This window comes from Pogona vitticeps, chromosome 2 (genome assembly GCF_051106095.1).
Source record: "Pogona vitticeps strain Pit_001003342236 chromosome 2, PviZW2.1, whole genome shotgun sequence".
Taxonomy (NCBI): domain Eukaryota; kingdom Metazoa; phylum Chordata; class Lepidosauria; order Squamata; family Agamidae; genus Pogona; species Pogona vitticeps.
In genome coordinates, this window is record NC_135784.1 from 161,276,638 (window position 1) to 161,294,212 (window position 17,575).

The 17,575-nt window shown below is 40.8% G+C and overlaps 1 long non-coding RNA gene across 1 annotated transcript in view; it reads left to right on the plus strand.

The window, feature by feature from the left end:
- The first annotated feature begins 6,081 nt into the window (after positions 1 to 6,081).
- The window catches only part of LOC140704644 (uncharacterized), a 57,373-nt gene continuing 45,879 nt past the window's right edge, over positions 6,082 to 17,575 (plus strand). Inside the window, exons 1-2 of the long non-coding RNA XR_012083963.2 lie at positions 6,082 to 6,211; positions 10,918 to 11,045. This is a non-coding gene — a long non-coding RNA (uncharacterized LOC140704644). The remainder of the gene's footprint in view (positions 6,212 to 10,917; positions 11,046 to 17,575) is intronic.

Below are 17,575 nucleotides of genomic sequence, written 5' to 3' on the forward strand. Positions count from 1 at the left end.
GTAAGTTAGGGTTCTAGACACACATACTTACAAACCTGAACCAATGGCTACTATTCCCGTGAAAACGGCATCCATCTCTTTGTCTAATGTCATAGTGGCGAGACATTGCTATTAAAGTTGTGTTAGTATTTCAAGACCGGGAATACATTTTTTTTAAATCTTGAAAGTGTTGTATGAATAGGTACAGAATATTTCTGAATCTTGGGCAAAGCGTTGTACCTTCAAATTGCGGAAGACTGAGGAAAAATGTTATTTACTTGTTTGTCATTGGAAATCTGATCAAAATAATGGGCTGTTGATTAATATATCATGTACATAATGCACATACATTTCACAAGTCGGTGCATTTAAGTCTAGGAACTCTCCCACCCGCATTATGCATAATTGCTTTCCCTCCCAACTCTAATGACTGTTCTTAAAAAGAATCTCACTCTTTACTCAAGCATGTGTTTGATCCGCCTTACTCATAGCTGGAAAATATATTGCAATGATGAAAATAAAAGCCGTCAGGTTAAAAAGGAAAGTTAAAAAGGCGGAGATTGAATGAAAGATTGTACTTATGTCAGCGCCAGTAAATTGCATGTGTGAATGAGCAATCACATCTCTTCCCTCTTCCATAGTTTAAGATTCATATCACCTCACATAACCTCAAATAAGCCACCTTCATCCAGTTAAGGGGCATAGGTACACAGAAGAAGGTTTCCTCATGCAAGTGCTATGTGGTTCAAGAATTTTATGCACTGTTGTCTGTTTCCTGCACAGTTTCTGAGCAGTTGCCACAGTTTATGCAACTACAACCCTGGTTAGAAAATTATAGTCACCACTCAGCAGGTAGACAAGGAAGGGGCATATTCGAAACCTAGCTCCCTCATCTCTAATCCTTACAGTCCTGACAAAACCTGACAGGAAGACTGATCCTGACCACCATGCTTCTAAACATCCTCAACTCTAGAGCAAGGTTGAATTATTCACAAGGAGCTGGAGGTGGTTAAATGGCTTCGTAGGTGAATGCAGAACAGGTGGCAGAAGACTTGTAACAAACATGGACAAACACCTGTAGGCCTGGGAACTCAGGTAGCAGATTACTTAAAAGATCCCAGTAGCCAGTTGAAGCCTCTCTATTCAGACTTGGAGGCCATTGTTCATATGGCATCCTCCCAAACGTGTGTGTGTGTTGGACCCCATCTGGTTCTGTTGTTGTGAATGTGTTTCCTCTTGTGCAACCTGAGAATATGGATGGGGCCCTTAGAAGATGGAGGCCTACCCATGGAGTCAGGGATCTTGTCAACCTTGGCTGCTCAAACTCACCAGGGCTGGATTGGCACAATGAACCACAGCAATGTTACTGCTTCACTAAGAGAAGGAGTTGTTTCTGTTGCCTTTTAGGAAGTGGGGTTAGGCTCCTCTCAGGGTGGGAATACTGGACATATTTTAATCCAACTAAACTAGAATCTATGGTCTGGCTCAGGCCAGTTACTGTATACTATAGTATTTTGTGAGAGGAAGTTTTCAAGCAGTGTTCCATGTGCCTGTCCTTTCTCCCCCACCCTTCTAAAATTTATCAAATGCTGAAAAATAAGGGGAAAGCTATAGCCTTCTTGTTTTCTCTCTTTTCTTAATACAGTCTGTGGAAGACATAAACACTTGGATTTCCAAACCTTTGATTGGAACCAGACCTTAAATGACTCAGGTAGCTGCTGAAATGGTTTGAACTGAAGGATGATGTTTCCTAAAATCTCAAACCAAGGACCAAACTGAACCTTGTACTTAATGTAAACCCCCCAATAGTCTTTATAATTAGTCCCTAGAAGTAGTTTTCCCCAGTGATGTGGGGTGCTGGAAAGGCACACTTAACTCACCACATAGCTAGCTGGAAATGTCCTACAGTGGACCCCTGACTTACAGACGGCTTGACTTACAGACTTTTTGAGATACAGAATTCTCTGGCCGCAAAATTTAGGTTTGACTTGCAGACTGAGACTTGACTTACAGAGCAGAAAAAACCCAAAATGGAACAAAAACGGCCTGTTACGGGATTAATCGGTTTTCAATGCACTGTAGGTCAATGGAGACTTGACCTACAGACTTTTTGACTTGAGAACCGCCTTCCAATACGGATTAAGTTCTCAAGTCAAGACCCCACTGTATGTCAAGACTCGTATTCAGTGATGTGCCTGCATAAAGGGCTCAGCATAGAACACTAATCAGCACAGAACAGCTATCGAGCTCCTGAAACCTTATAAACATCACTGTTCAGGAAGGGTCTATCAGCCACAGATGTACACAGGCTGGGAAAGGACCCTGGGTGTCTTTATTGTGTTATGTTTTAATTCTCAGTCCAAGACATTTTAATCTCCAGTATACAAGACTTGATGGGACAAAGAAAGTTTCCTAAATCTTAACTGTCCCGCTCATCATTAGTAGTTGAAGGAATTTTTTCTTATCCGTGTGAGCAGAACAGGATTGGAGTCCTTAATACTTGGTTTCTGTTCTTGGTGGTCTTTTTTTTTAAAATGAATGAATGTTTTGCTTCCCTGAACCTAAGAGAAATATATTTGCAGCTTGGCAAAGAGCTGTTGTTTACTAGATTCATATAAAATGCAGAAAGGAACCGGTTTGCTGAGCAGCTTCCCCTTTGTAAAAAGCAACTAATATGTATCACTGTCATGGAGTGAGAGCCGGGAAGATTAAATCAGTCTCACGCCAAGATGTTACATTCTGTATGTATTTCATTTGCATTTGTTTTAAAAGGCTTCTCAGATCTGCATGCTGACTAAGGACTGAAAAGCAAGGCATGTTTATGATGGGTTTTAAATAGTCACATTTATCATGATACAACTATAGACTTCAGGTTTTTTTTTTTGTCTTCAGTTTAAGTAACCTCCTAAGTAAGTGGAATCAATTTGCCTTGGGATAATGATGTCCACTGGAGCTGAGATAGTACGCCCATTCACAAAACTAGGAGTCACTTGTAATTTCATGAACATGACTGCAAAAAAGTGTGTGTGTGTGTGTGTGTGTGTGTGTGTGTGTGTGTGTGAGAGAGAGAGAGAGAGAGAGAGAGAGAGAGAGAGAGTGAATACGTGTGCCCATGCACAAATATGCATACGTGCACGAGGAATTTTGGGTTGCGTAGTCCAGGAAAATGATGTTTTGAAGCTTCTGCAAAGTGTATTAAGAATTAAAGGAGATATGCTGTATCCCTGCTGCTGAAAAAGAAAAATGTGATGTTTCTTGTTACAGAGTTTTGAATGATTGTTAAAATTTTCTTTTTGCTACACAGCAGAAGTACAGAAATCCAGAGAGGAGAATAGCTACAGACTTCCCAAAAGCCCATCCTTTTCTCATTAACTGCCACTTAAAGTCTCAGTAACTCACTCTGAAACATTTGTAGGAGAAAGAATAAAAAAAGCATTTCTTGACTTACAGTTGCTTGTAATTAGAGACTTGTCTATACTGCTTTCTTTACTGCACACATACGTGCAGCCAACCAAGCAGATCAACAGCAAGCAAGTGCCATCACTCAATGAAAGATAGGGATAGAACACTCAGCAGAGAGGCGGGGCTGTCCTTGAATTTCAAAAGCTGGAAGGAAAGCTTATTAGTGCTCAATAGATAGATGATCACCCCAATCTGAAAAAGTTATTCCCAGTCACTCAAACTACAGACAGCATGTGAGCTGGTAAATAAAATTCCAACACTTTGATAATGAGGGAGAAGAGTACTGTTAGCTATTCATTTCCTTTCTCTGTGGCCATGCTTGAATTCCACCCTTGGTTATTTAAATATGGGATCCGGGCAGTGCAGGTCTTCCCAAATGACTCTCCCTTCTTTGATGCTAGGTCCCCTTTGATTGCAGCATGCTCCATTCACACACATGCCATTTTCTTCATGAGAAAACAGAGAGTCTTGGTTAAAACACCATAAACTCAGGTGAATGGTGTGCAATAGAAAATAAATCACATCCATTTGGGATGAGTTAGGGACCTGGGGCTTTGATACAGGGGGAATAGGTTGGTGCCCCTTTCCCTCACAATGATGTATCTTCTTGGATAATGTAATGTCTGAATGTTCACAGCAATTTCATAACAGCGAAAGTACTTTCGATTCGAACTTCTATGCACTTCCTTTTCCAACACGAGGTACTCTCTAGCGTGCACAGCCAGGTATATACAGTAGCTCCTCTGAAAAGCCATCTAAGCTCTTCGCCACATCAGGAAAGTAAACTGCCAAGTAATCATGAATTATGCATGTGCTTACAGAAACTGAATTTGAACAAGTTCAGTATAAACACACGCAAACACACTGAAAAAGAACAGAGAGTCCACAGTAATTTTATAAACCTAGCTTGTCCTGGTATTAGCACTAAACTAACAGAACGCCTGTCCTTTGCTTCCGTGAGATGTCAACGCAGTACACCATAAGGCTGTAAGAAAAGCTTTGCAGGATCAGACCAATGGCCTATGTGATACACCACCCCGTTTCTCACAGTGGCCAACCGTATGCCTATGAAGATAAGGATTATTTTGCGGCATGATTTGGAGCATTCCTAATTAGACCATTCTGTAGCCTGTGAGAATGGCAGGCCCATACCAAAATACAGCTGTAGGCCGTGTTATCTGAGGTGACAACCCTGGGACGTATTTGGTGGGTTGTGGCATTGCAAGGGATGATGGAAAACATTCCTCCTTTATTTTTGCTATTCTACAGTATATCTATATTGACGCAGCCCTGTTCTAGATAAACAAGATACATTGGCAGCAGAGATGGGCACAGTCTGAACTATGAACTAAACAAAGCAATGAAAGAGGCTGGATCATGGTTCAGGGAGTGGTTCAGTTCATTGAAGCCGTCTTGCTGAAGCGAAATGAAGTGACAAACTTTTTTTTCCACTTGGTGCTTCAGAGACCTTTGGGTAGTGTGGGCGGCATATAAATTAAATAAATAATAATAATAATTTTGCTTCAGCAAAACAGATATTTCCTGCCCCCTGCCCTCACTCCCTTCCTGCTGTCTGTCTCAACTCCCTGTCTGTCACTCTTCCTCAGTTGACAGGCTGGCGCATGCGCAGAGACAGCAGGCCCAGCTCCTGCAAGGGAAGCCAGGCCCCTGTCTCTGAAGATGGCGGTGGTGGAAGAGGAAGAAGAGGAGGAGGTGGCTGGACCAGGTAGGGGGGCAATGGGGGCAGTGAGAAGGGGGTGGGTGGGTAGCAGAGGGGGTGGAGGCATTAGGTCCCCCCTCCCTCCAGGCACTAACTGGAGAAACAAACTGCGAACTAGTTCATTTTTCTGGGGTTTGGAGGTGGTTCGTGTTTGTTTGTTTGTTTGTTTTTGTGTGTTTTTTTATTGTGCCCATTGGTATTATGCTAGGTACGTAGATGCATTGCTGTTTCCCTGTGTCATTTACTTTATTTACCGGGAAAAAGAGGAAAGTCACTGTGGCCTGATGAATGATGGTGGCAGTAAGAGGTGGGGTAGGGAGCAGGAAACGGAGTGTCATTAATTGAAGGGAGAACACATTGGGGCAATCCATAGAGCTATCTGGATCTTTCTCATGGGAGAAAAAAAAAGGCAATCAGTGTGAATGGAAAGATCGCTTAAGTGAGAGACAAAACAGATCTCACTAAAAATAAGAACTTTTAAAGTGTGAACCAGACAGCTCCAAATTCACCCATCTGGATGTGCCATGCAAAAGAGATGTAGATATTTAACCTGTCAAAGTAACTGATTATCCATACTGTCTGTAGCTGTAATGGAACAATAAATAAACATGGCTAATTGATTTAACACCATAAAAGACATAATTTCCAAATCATAGGATAAGCATTTTTTCTGCCTTGCTGGTATGGAGTGGACAAGATTGCAGGGATGGGGACACAAGTTACAGGCCTTGCTATCAAGTCAGATGTAAGTCACATGGGCAACTGGACTCTGTTTTTTCCCCTTTCAATTATCTGGATCCGACACATGACTTGGAAACCACCCACCCCTCCCTTTTATCTGGAGGGGGGGAACTTATCTTTAATAGGGACTTGGACTTGGGACTTGGTAGAGACTGAGCTGTTGTTTCAAGTCTAGCACAGCAGAAATGGATGTATTTCATTGACTTCTTGCTCCAGCATTTCCACCAGGATGGCCTATGAAGTACTGTAGTCTTCACTTTACATCCACGAAGACACACACAGAAGGAGAAATCAAGCAGTCCACAAGGGGTAAGAATGAAATGAAAGAAAGGTTATATGTACAGATGCACGTTTTGCACTTTAACATGTACTAAGAATGCACCAGGGAACAGAGCTAGAAAGGGAAGGGTTTCAGACTATTCCTTTTCTTTGTTTTCTTTGTGTGATTAGCGCTGTATAGAAAAGAATGGCTGATTTGTACATTCAGAAGCAGTATTCACTCACTTTGTACACTGCAAAGAAAAACAGGCATTATCAATGATATTTTCCTGAAAGGAACAGATGCTTTCATTCAAGAAATGCAAGTTCCTCATTATCTGTATTATCAGGACTCCAGAAATTCTCTCTGGTATCCAGGTCAGGAGGGATTGGCCATGGTTAAAAGGAATAAATTAATGAACTAATTTCTGATATTTTTAAAGGAAATTGTGCCTCTAAGCTGGTGCAAAATGCTTTTGCTTGCGAAAGAATTTATCTTAATTTTTAAAAAGGACATAAATGAGGAATGTTGGGTTCTCCAGACATGACTAGATACAGCTACCATCAGTTGTAGCTAGCAGTCTTAACCTAAAGCCTGATCCACTCCAGGATTGATGGTAGCTGTGAAGAAATGAAGCCACTTTTATGATGGAATTAAGTGATTTTAATAACAGTGTGATGGATGTAGAAGTAACCCAAAGAGAAGCTTATATTAACATCCCCTTGTCACAATGGCTCCCTGATGATGCAGATTTGATTTCTGACGATGTAGATTTGATGCCAAATGTTTCTCAGAAACCAGAACCTCTCACAAAGGTAAATAAAGCACACAAAAGACTTCACAGCTAAAAATGGAGGAGAAAGAAGCCCACCTAACTTCTTAGCTCAGGGACTTGGGGTTGGGAATCACCTGGTCATTGACTGCAGCTGTAGTGTGTCACCTATTTCTAACCAAGGCAAGTATATTGCCCTTCCCTATCTATGATAGTCTGTGGCATGATGCCCATCAACAGTACATGTATCCATATTCTCTCATGATAGTTTCTTCTATCTCTCTGACCACTACAGAGGCACAGAGCAGAAAGTGCCTCTGAACATGTATGGTATTAGAGCCATTAAGCCCCTCTCTCATTGTCTTATCATACATCAAACATACCAAACAAACTTCACTTTTTGGTGATCTTTTATGATGTGATTTTTTTTTAAATGGCAAGCTATCTTGCATTCATTGTAGTGATGTTTTATATCAGTGTTTCCCAACATTTCTCAGATTTGGACCCCCTTTTATAATTGTCAAGTAACCTGCAACCCTCTATCACATTTGCATAAAAAGATGTTTTAATAGGGTAAAGAAAATACACTGAAAATAGAAAGAGAAGGCACTCATTGATCCACCATATCCAGCAGCAACCACCCACTCTGTAACAGGATTGGCACATATTTTTTGTCTACCAGCAATTGGACCACTGACATTGGGCATGTCCTACAGTATGTCCTCTCCTCCCTCTATGAAGATTCCCAAACAGAATCCTTTTGAATATTGCAGGGTAGCCATATTGAAATAAATAAATGTTGAAAACCTTCTTGGTGACATTTCCTATAAAAAAGAATTGCAACTAAAAATAACCACAGTGATCCCCCAGAAAATATTTTGTGACCCTTCCCTGCTAGTTGAGAACCTGTGTTTTATATCGTTATAGCTAATGAGTTTGAGGTTGTTGTTTTTTTTAAAAAAACATGAGGTACTATGATGATTGTATTTTTTGTTGTTGTTGTTGTTTCATGCATTTGTGATAAGAAGTCCAAAAAAGAGAGCATGGGACACAATATCAATACTGAATGGAACACTGAATAGGATTGATGAGCATCTGAAGTTTGTAAAAGGATTTGGTCAAAAGTATCATATTGAAGGGTTAAGTAGCTTAATTAAACAGTATCCCAAGATACTGATTGGATGATTATCAGGCAAAAGCAAAAGAAAAATTAAAAAAAACAAACAAAGACAAAAACATTAAAGACAAACTGCTATATTTTAATGTCAGTTTAGTTTTCACAAGAACAATTCTTTATTCCAGCTTGCCCTACTGGTCCTGAAACCAGATGGAAATGGTGTGGTATTTTTGGATATTTTTTTTTCACGGTCACCCATGACTTAGTTTAAGATATTTTGGTAAAGTTTACATAAGAAGGGGCACCCCAAAATCCCATGATATATTTTTTGTTCAAGTTCCAAGCTAAGACGTTTCCACAAAACAAAACACTCTCATCCCAAACCATGCAATTTTTAATTGCATTTTTCTTGCATTTGTGTTTTGCCACTCTGAATACAATTATAGAAAAGTGGGATATAAATAAAATGTTCCTTAGATAGGCCTGAATCCAATTGTTAGTTCCCACTGGGCCCAAACAGAGCCCATGGATTCTCAGGACTAACAATAATCCCATTCCCTTTATCACAGGACACACACCGATTGTCTCTTCCCATACAAATGTTCACTTGACCGCCCAAGTGCTAAGGCATGGGTGCAGTATGAACACTTGAGGTGGCAATGCTCTGAAGTCTGTAACAAAATGGCTTAAATTCCTTTCCCAGAGGGGATGTTCCAAAAGTAATGAGAACACAAACTTGTTCTTGTCTGTCTTCATACTCACAGGGCACACAGCTTAGTTAATCAGAGAAGGAAGGTAGGCAGGCAGGCTTCTTTTAATGAGTGTTGGCTGGAGCTGCAGATCTGCAATTACATGGAACTGTGGGCTCACAAAGGAGATTGCCAGGAACTGTTTTCATTCTAAAACACACTAATTGTATGTGTGGGCTTTGTGTTTAGACAGAGAGAACTATTTTATTTACAATATTTTGCACGTGTGAGACTGTCTCGGGGGAAAAAAAACTGGGCACCTCATCAGAGCAAACTACAGATCTTTGGAGCATAGAGAAGCACATGACTGGGTAATAGCTTTGGGCTGCTGTACAGCGTCCCTGTTCCTAGACTTCTCAAGCAGCAAAGAGGGTCTGTTAACAGACTGAAGAGTCAAAAAACAAAAATGTTGCTAATATCTTGAGTTAGCTTGCCAGAAGACGCAATATTTGTCCTAAGGCACATCAGGGCCATAGGCACCAGCATCCCCCGCAAGGATGGATTGCTGGCCATCAGGAATAACATGCCAGGTGAGGCTCCAGCCCATTGCTCACCCGACTCTGCAACTCTGTTCTCACCCGCACTCACTTCGACTTTGGCAGTAACGTATATCTGCAGACCAACGACACTCCCATTGGCATATGCATGGCAGCACCATATGCTATCATTTTCATGATTAACTTAGAACAGTGCTTTCTCAGCCTCTGGTCCCCAGATGTCTCATCTGTATCTGAGCTTTAATGCTGACATCTTCATTAACTGGGCTCATGAAAAATGAGGTTGTACCAGGAATTCAGAAGCTCTCGCCCCACGATCAACCTCAGCCTTGACTAGTCCATGCAATGGGTCCACTTTCTAGACTCAATGGACAGATAGGAAGCGCTGTGCAACATAAACCAACAGCTACGTATATCTCCATGCCTCCTGCTTCCACCCAGAATGCATTACAAATTGCATTGCCCACACCCAAGCCTTGTGACCCAACCAAGTCTGCCCAGGCTCATCAGACAAGAAATTTTGTACTTGGGGATTTAAACGAGCCATTTCTTAGTACTTGTCTGAAAAAGTGGGAAAACTGATCATCAGGGTTAGATTGCTGCCAAGGAACAATCTTCTCCAGGGCAAACCTGGAATAGCTAAACCAAGCAGCACCACTTATCGTAAGCTGTACTTCCCAGCTGAAACCACACAATCCTATCAGTAGCAATCTATAGGCTGCCCTGGGCAATGACATGCCCCTTGCTTTTCTGGGTGGGAGAACTATAAAGCTTGCTTCACGCAAGCCAGCTCTTAAGGCAGAACCAGTCCCCTCAAACTTAGGAAATGTTGAAACCAGCAGAGGTGCATTCTTCAAAGCTGCTCTTTTTGCCCAATAACCAGCAAATAGAGCCCAATGTCTTTGTTTCCTTCCAGTGTCAAATAATCAAACAAAAGTAAACTAATTTGCACCTTTTGAAGCTTCATAACAATGTGTGTGTGGGGGGGGGGGGAGACAGCTCCATGGCTTTTACCACTCAGCTCCCCTTGGCTTCCCTTCTTGTTTGTTTCTGGCTAGAGATACTTTTTTCAGTGCTTTGTATAGCTATTGATCTATTTATGCTTACAGAATTAAGCTACCATTCAAAGTTCTATTATACCCAGAGAGCATTCCGCTTGGATGCTTATCTTCCTCTGTACAGTGGCTCGCCAACACAAGCCTTGTGAAATATTTTGTTATTAAAGATTAAAGACTAGTAGAGCAACATTTGCATAAGCCTGAATATAATTCCATGTCTACCTTTATTAGTGCCACTGTAAGAATATTATGCACAACAACAGCTAAGGCTGTGATCCTTACAGTTTTCACATAGGGATAAATAACTTGAGTCAATGGACTCCACTATTTGTTACACAGAGCCTATTATTAGAAGACAGAGTTCATTAACTGCTGAAAGTATCGGACTACTGTAAAAGGAACTCTTCTCACTTTCTCTGGTTTGTAAACGTGCTTTCTCTTGTGATGGATCTTTGGAAACGAAGCATGGATTTTGTTTGGAGGTCTGATTTTTTCCCCCATCAGCAAGATCTCCTAGTAGAATCACATCTCTGTAGCATTAACTAACATATTTTCACCTCTAGTGAAAAGTTATCTGTCATGTGGAGTGACCGTCAGATTCAGGGGTATGCTTTACTTCTCCTGGGATTTTAAAAAATGCGTTCTCCACTGACCTACAACAAGAACGATGAACAAAGCTTTCAGCACAAAGGTAAGTATCACCTGTTGGGGAAAAACATAATTTATTAGCTCAAGTCCTAATATGTGACAACTATGAATTTTGTTTTGAATTAGAAAATTGTTTTTTTAAAAGGCAACGTTTCAGATCTGTTTATGAAGTAAAGAAAGCAAATATCCAAACTGGGGACTCGGGACATTTATTTTATTTTATTTTTGAACGGGCATCCCTCCTATCCAATTTAGAAAGCCGTTCCCATAACGATTGTGTAGAAGAGCAAAGCCAGTGACAGGACAGGGAGCATCTGGCAGCCATTTTCAAGCTCAGCAGTGAAATGAAACTTAAGAGAAACCAGAAGGTTCTCGAGACATGAGGAGGGCCGTTTGGCTTTGTCCAGAACACAGTGTTTCTTTCTTGCACACAAATGCCCATCTTCTTTAATGCCTTAACCAACTCTGACACACCTGACCTTTTCCTGTGAGTGGGATGGTGAGACAGAAAGTAAATACTTTTCTCTGCAGTTCCTGGCATCAGCCAGGAATCATCTCAGCTAGCTTCTCCAATCCTTGACAATATTGTCATAAGAAGGCATTAGAATGCAGATCATTCTCTGTCTCCGCTCTGAGAAAAGGAAAATGGGAATAAATAATGTAACCAATCAGTTCCAGATGAGATAGTATCAATTATATATTAATGTTAATTCCTGATGTCTTTGTGAGATGGAGATAAATGGAGACTTTAAGATGATGCACTGAGTGATTAACCTGACAATGTGATGCATGGATTTTCATATGTCTTGATTAGATCTTTTCTTTTGACATGGTGAATGATGCTTCAGTGTCAGTAATATATTTGCCTGTTGATCTTGTGATCCTTCAAGTATTTTATGCAAAATAAAATAATAACCCACTTTTTTTGCCTCATGGGAGTTGGGATATAAAACAGGGAAGTAAGGTCTGCTTTGATATCAATGCATATCATGTCTGCATCTCTTTATTTCTGCTACAATCCAGCCACAATTAAGACTTTTTGAACTCCAGTGCTTTCAGCAGGAAGATTTAAGTACACACAACTCTCCCCTTGAAATCAGTGGAATTTGGGTATGCCCAGCTTGCTGAATTATGCGCTTGTTTAATTAATTATGCCTTTGTTAAATATGTTTTCTACACAACCTTCAGAGAACAGGGGGGAAATGCAAACTTTAAATATTTCACAAACTGCTAGAATATAACTTTTAGATTTTTCTACACCCCACCCCACCCCCAACAACAACAGCTAGCAGGTTGAAGAGCATGAAGTACTAGAGGTTGGTAATAACATTACTTTTTGGGTTGCAACTCTTGGATTCCCCAGAATGTTTGGCCACTTGGGAAAACATCAACCAGCTGTGAGCAGTAGCCATTGAGGAAGGGTCCCTGAGCCCTATCTGATATCAGAAAGCGGCAATGGGGGCAGCAGCAAATGGGGTCAACACTATGCCGTGCCTGGCTCCTGTCTTCCCAACAACATCTGATGCATGCCAGTGACATCAGCAAACTGTATCAACACCAGGTGCTTAAGGTCACATTACAGCCACATACCCCAGGTACATCAATGGGCTTCTCAAAATTTCAGACCCTTCTCCTGCTTGATCCTCCTGTCATATAGTGATCATGTTATTCTGGCAAGTGATCAGTAGCCCTGATAGACACCTATCCTAGAATAACTAACTACCCAAAATTTATGCTCTCAGTGGACCAGAGTGAGCTTATGTCTCTCAAACAAGAGTAACCGTAGTGGGTGATAGTAATCAGGTAAAAATACAAACTTTGATTTATTGGCCTAAATCCTGCTGGGTGGGTTCTGCCTACACAACGGGAATAATGTCATCATGAGTGGCAAATTGTCACTGATTTAAGACTTCCTTTTTCAATTTATGTAGGTGTGAATATAACTTTGCCTCATTGCACAGAAGCTATATGCGCCTGTGATCAAAAGAAATAAAGTTTTTAATCAGTGGTAATTTGCTGAGAATGATGTCCTTCTTGTTTTCCAGGCAGAGTTGTACAACAGGATTTGGGCCAATGTTACGGGTGCCCCTAAAGCTGGGTCCCATGTATAAGGGTATCATGGATGCAAGATCCTTTGTTTGACCATTTCTCTTTCACAAAAGGAAAACATAGGCTAACGTCAGCAGTAAAGAAGGACTTGAAAGCAGCAAGCTACAAATCAAGTGGGGGCTTATTAGAAAGTTCACGAGTCACACTGGAAAGCCCAGTTACCACACCATTAGAAGCAGAGCTTCTTAAGAAGTAAAAGAAGGCTGTTTATTCTATCACAAAGTTCCCTCAGATGCACACATGGCAAATTAGTTTACTTTTGTTTTGGGAGTGAGCTTATTTCCCACATACACCCCCAGTTTGGCTGCTAGGAGCTCCACTGTATAAACACCCAAGTGAAATGTTGGCCATGGCAAAGCTGGCAAATAGCAGCTGACAGTGAATGAATGTATTTTGGGGGAACTATCTGTGGATCTGTGGGTTTACCTGTCACTTCCACAGCACCAACATTTCAATCTAGTTTTTGGAGCCCTCTGTGCATGAATATTTTAAAGTCTAAATGAAATTATTTCTAGACCTTCCAAGGCATCTCCTTTATTACCTGTTGCTCATTGTTTAGCAACATCATTTACCTCTGTCCTTATTGGAGAACATAGGAAGCTGCCTTAGCCTAGGCCAGATTACTTGTCCTTCTAGCCCACTGTTGTTCCCAATGCCTGGCAGCAGCATCTTTCCAAGCCCTACTTGGAAACAGCAGAGATTGAACCTCGGATCTTCTGAGTGTAAATTCTAAATGTTGGTTCTAACCTATAAACTAGGCAGAATTCAAAGTGCTGTTTCTAACTTATAAAGCCATAAACAGCATGGGCTCAAGCTATCTCAAGGACTGTGTCTCCCATTATGAACCTGCCTGGGTGTTCAGATCTTCAGGAGAGGCCTTTATCTCAGTCCTGCCACCTTCACAGGTGTGCTTGGTAGGGACACAGGAGAGGGCCTTCTCTGTTGCTGCTCCCAGACTTTGGAACTCCCTCCTACAGGAGGCCAGACTGGCCCCATCTTTGCTGTTCCTCTGCAAGCAAGCAAAGACATTTCTCTTCAGGAAAGCTTTCCCTGAGTGACTGGCAGCCTGAGAGAGGTTTGTCAAATGGGTGGTTGTACCTTACTGCTTTGAATGCATTTTTGGTGTTGCTTTTGTTTATTGTCTTTTAGTGTGGTCTGATTCTTTTAAAGTACTTGTATACTTACTATTTTTAGCTCTAAATGTTTTCTTTTAATCATGTAAGCCACCTTGGGCCCTTCTTAGAGAGAAAGGTGGGATAAAAATATTTTAAACAAACAAACAAGCAAACAGAGGACCGTAACTTGGGGCATTCCAGTTGTTGTTGACCTCTAGCTCCCAATATGCTTTGTCATTGCCTTTGATATGGGGACCCTGAATGAGTCTGATGGGGTGTGTGGAATCATTTCATCAACATCCCTGATTTCCAATGTTATGGGCAAATGATTCCCTCAGTAAAATGTGAGCTTTGTGGCAAGACTAGAGAAAGTGCCATTTGCCTGATGCCTGAATTGCAAATGAGGCAATGTTGTCCTCAATGGAGAGATTACGAGGCCATTGTAAGGAACTGGGAAGTTAATGGACTGATGAGAAAAGTTCCAATGAGCCTTGGAGGCCAGTTTCACTTCTTGGTGGTGGGTGGGTTTACATCCATACAGTGTATGTGTTGCTGTTGTTATAATGTGTATGTTGGAATATGTATTTACATTTTTCAGTAATATCCAGAACTAATTTGACTGCCTTATCCCTTCTGGCTCCTTTGTTAGACGTACAGCTAAACAATCACTCAGCACATTAATGTGTTGATGTTCTTCCATTCCTCAAGTGTGTTGGCATTTCTATTCCATCAACAGAGAGGGAGGGATAGTGAAAGGACCTTTTCATGTTCTGTGTCTTAGCTTAATCACATAGCTGGCCATCTCAGTTTAATGTAGGGCATTACCCCTTTAACTGATGCTGGCTAGCAGACATGTGATTGCTGAGCAAGTTGCTAAGTAAGCTAGTAAATATTAATTAATGATCAAGCCCACTTTTCAAACATTCATGAAGGCTTAGGAGGGGCAAATAATGAGGTGGAAGAACACCAATAAACAGGTTCTACCGTAAAACTGAAAGCTACAGGCAGTCTTGTCTCTGAGTCAGCCACCACTGGTTTCATTGGGTTTCTCTGAGAAACTCAAATGAATTACTGTATGAAATGTCATGGTGGATATGAATGGGAAACTATCCTTCACAGCCAAAGGCAGATGCCACTTTCTTTCAATCTAACTTGCTGATGATGTTCCAGTATCTGGAAACCTGCAGTTATAAGTTACAGTAATCACTTTTCTCAGTACAGGTCTAAAGAAGTTCCATTTCAAAAGTATCATAACTAGTAGTTAGAAAGTAATTTTGGGGTAGAAATTAATAGTATGTAATTGTTACATTAAAATATTATCTTCTAAGAACATTCTAGTGGCATTCTGGCAGGGATTTTTCAATTTTTATGACATTTTCTTAACCATCCTAAATGATAAAGGAAGTATTTTGTGTTCTGTAATTTTTTTTCCAGACACAAGAAGAAGAGTGTTTCCCTCTTTGTCCTGGTGGTAATGACAGCACATTAGGACAAATTGATTACTTTCATGTATAGAGCAACAAATAATAATGAGGAGAACCTGGCTGCCACAATAAATCAGCAACAAGCACAAGTTCCTTTAAAAGAAGAAATGTTCTTAAGTTATGGTCTGTTCTCCCTTTCATGGTCTGCTAATCACACTTTGTCAGAAATGACTGAGTAGGGCAAACCATGATGACCGCTAACCAAGGAAACCCATGAAACTGTGGTTTGTAAGCCAAATTCAGCCCATGGTTCTGATCACAATTTGAATGCAACTCCTGGTTAGCAGTAACCATAGTTCCCTAGTTTGCCTGGAAAAGTTCCTACTGTGTGGCTGCATCTATGAAGAGCTCTGTCGACATGATTGACAGTAGCTGAATATGTGAGGGTTGTAAAACGTACAGTATTTCACAAAAACTTACCAGGGTTTCTTGACACTCAGACTGATAATGGCCAATGAGCATTTTAGGATACACTTGAGGACTAAAATATACATCCTATGCAGATCTTTGTAACTGTAGTAAGCTGTCATAGACCAGATGGGCAGGATACATATCAAATAAATAAATAAATAAATAAATAAATAAATAAATAAATAAATAAATAAATAAATAAATAAATAAATAAATATCAGTTATTCCGCTTATTGGAAAGCCACCTGAAAGAGAGATGAAAGAAAGAAGACTTGTCTGATGAGATGTTTAACCTTTTCTCTTTTTTAATTATTTCCAGGTTTGGGGGGGGGAGATGCCATGGGAAACGGGGAGAAAAAAAAATATTAAGTGTTATTCCCTATACTGTTCCTTAGCAGGTAATTGTCTTCTCTGCATCTGGCTTTTCAATCAAAGCATTTGGGGTCTACTTAGACACATTTGTCTACAAGGTGTAATGCGGTCCCTTGTCCGTGCAAACTTGTCAAACCCAAGAGCCCTGGGCAAAGAGGTTATGTCACATGAATGGAAAATGCGTTTTATAACTATGGATGTTGCAGACAATTCTGGGGCTTGTTTTAGGACACCAGATCCACTTGGTATACTTAGCTCAAAGTCACAATTGCGGGGGGGGGGGGGGACAATAGCAAGGCAGCAAAGGGACCTCTCTTTTTTTGCTATAGATATGGCATTTAGTCATATTGTGATTGAAAGCTGTATGAGGGAAATATTTCACATCAATGCTTCCTTTGGAGTCATTCCAGCTACCCCGGCATAATGACATCTATTATCCTAATTATATTTAGCCCTTCCATGGATGAGAGTAGTGGCCTAAGCAGCTAAGGACATTAAAAGAACAATAAAACAATCAATAAGGAATGAATAAAAGCATGTAATTAAAAAACACCAAGGGCAGCAAAAGCAGTTTAAAGACCCAGACAGGAAACAGCACAGTGGCCAGCTGAAGAAAACACTAGAGTCAGCTGAAAATATCAAGGTTAATAACCATCTCAGCCGAACCAAATTCTTTCCACCTGATGTTGGAAACAGTGAAGTAAGAGAACCAAGAAGCAAAAGGTTGTACAGTTGTAGCAGCCACAGTGAAGGCTTTTGTATGTATCCTACTAACCTACATTCATATCAAAATACTGTATAGAAATTCACCATCAGATCTTTAGCTGTGACCACGATGATGTGGGAGGAAACAGTTCTTCAGGTAACCTGGACTCATTTTTTTCCTCTAGGAGCTGAGGACATACTTTACCCTTGGGCATCCAGATGTTCTTGGACTTCAACTCCCAAAAATCCTGGCCAGCAGAGTAGGTGGTGAAGGCTTCTGGGAGTTGAAGTCCAAGAACATCTGGAGGCCCAAAGTTGGGGACCACTAACCTATGCTTTAAAATACTCTGCAATGTCCATAAATTACCTGATAGACT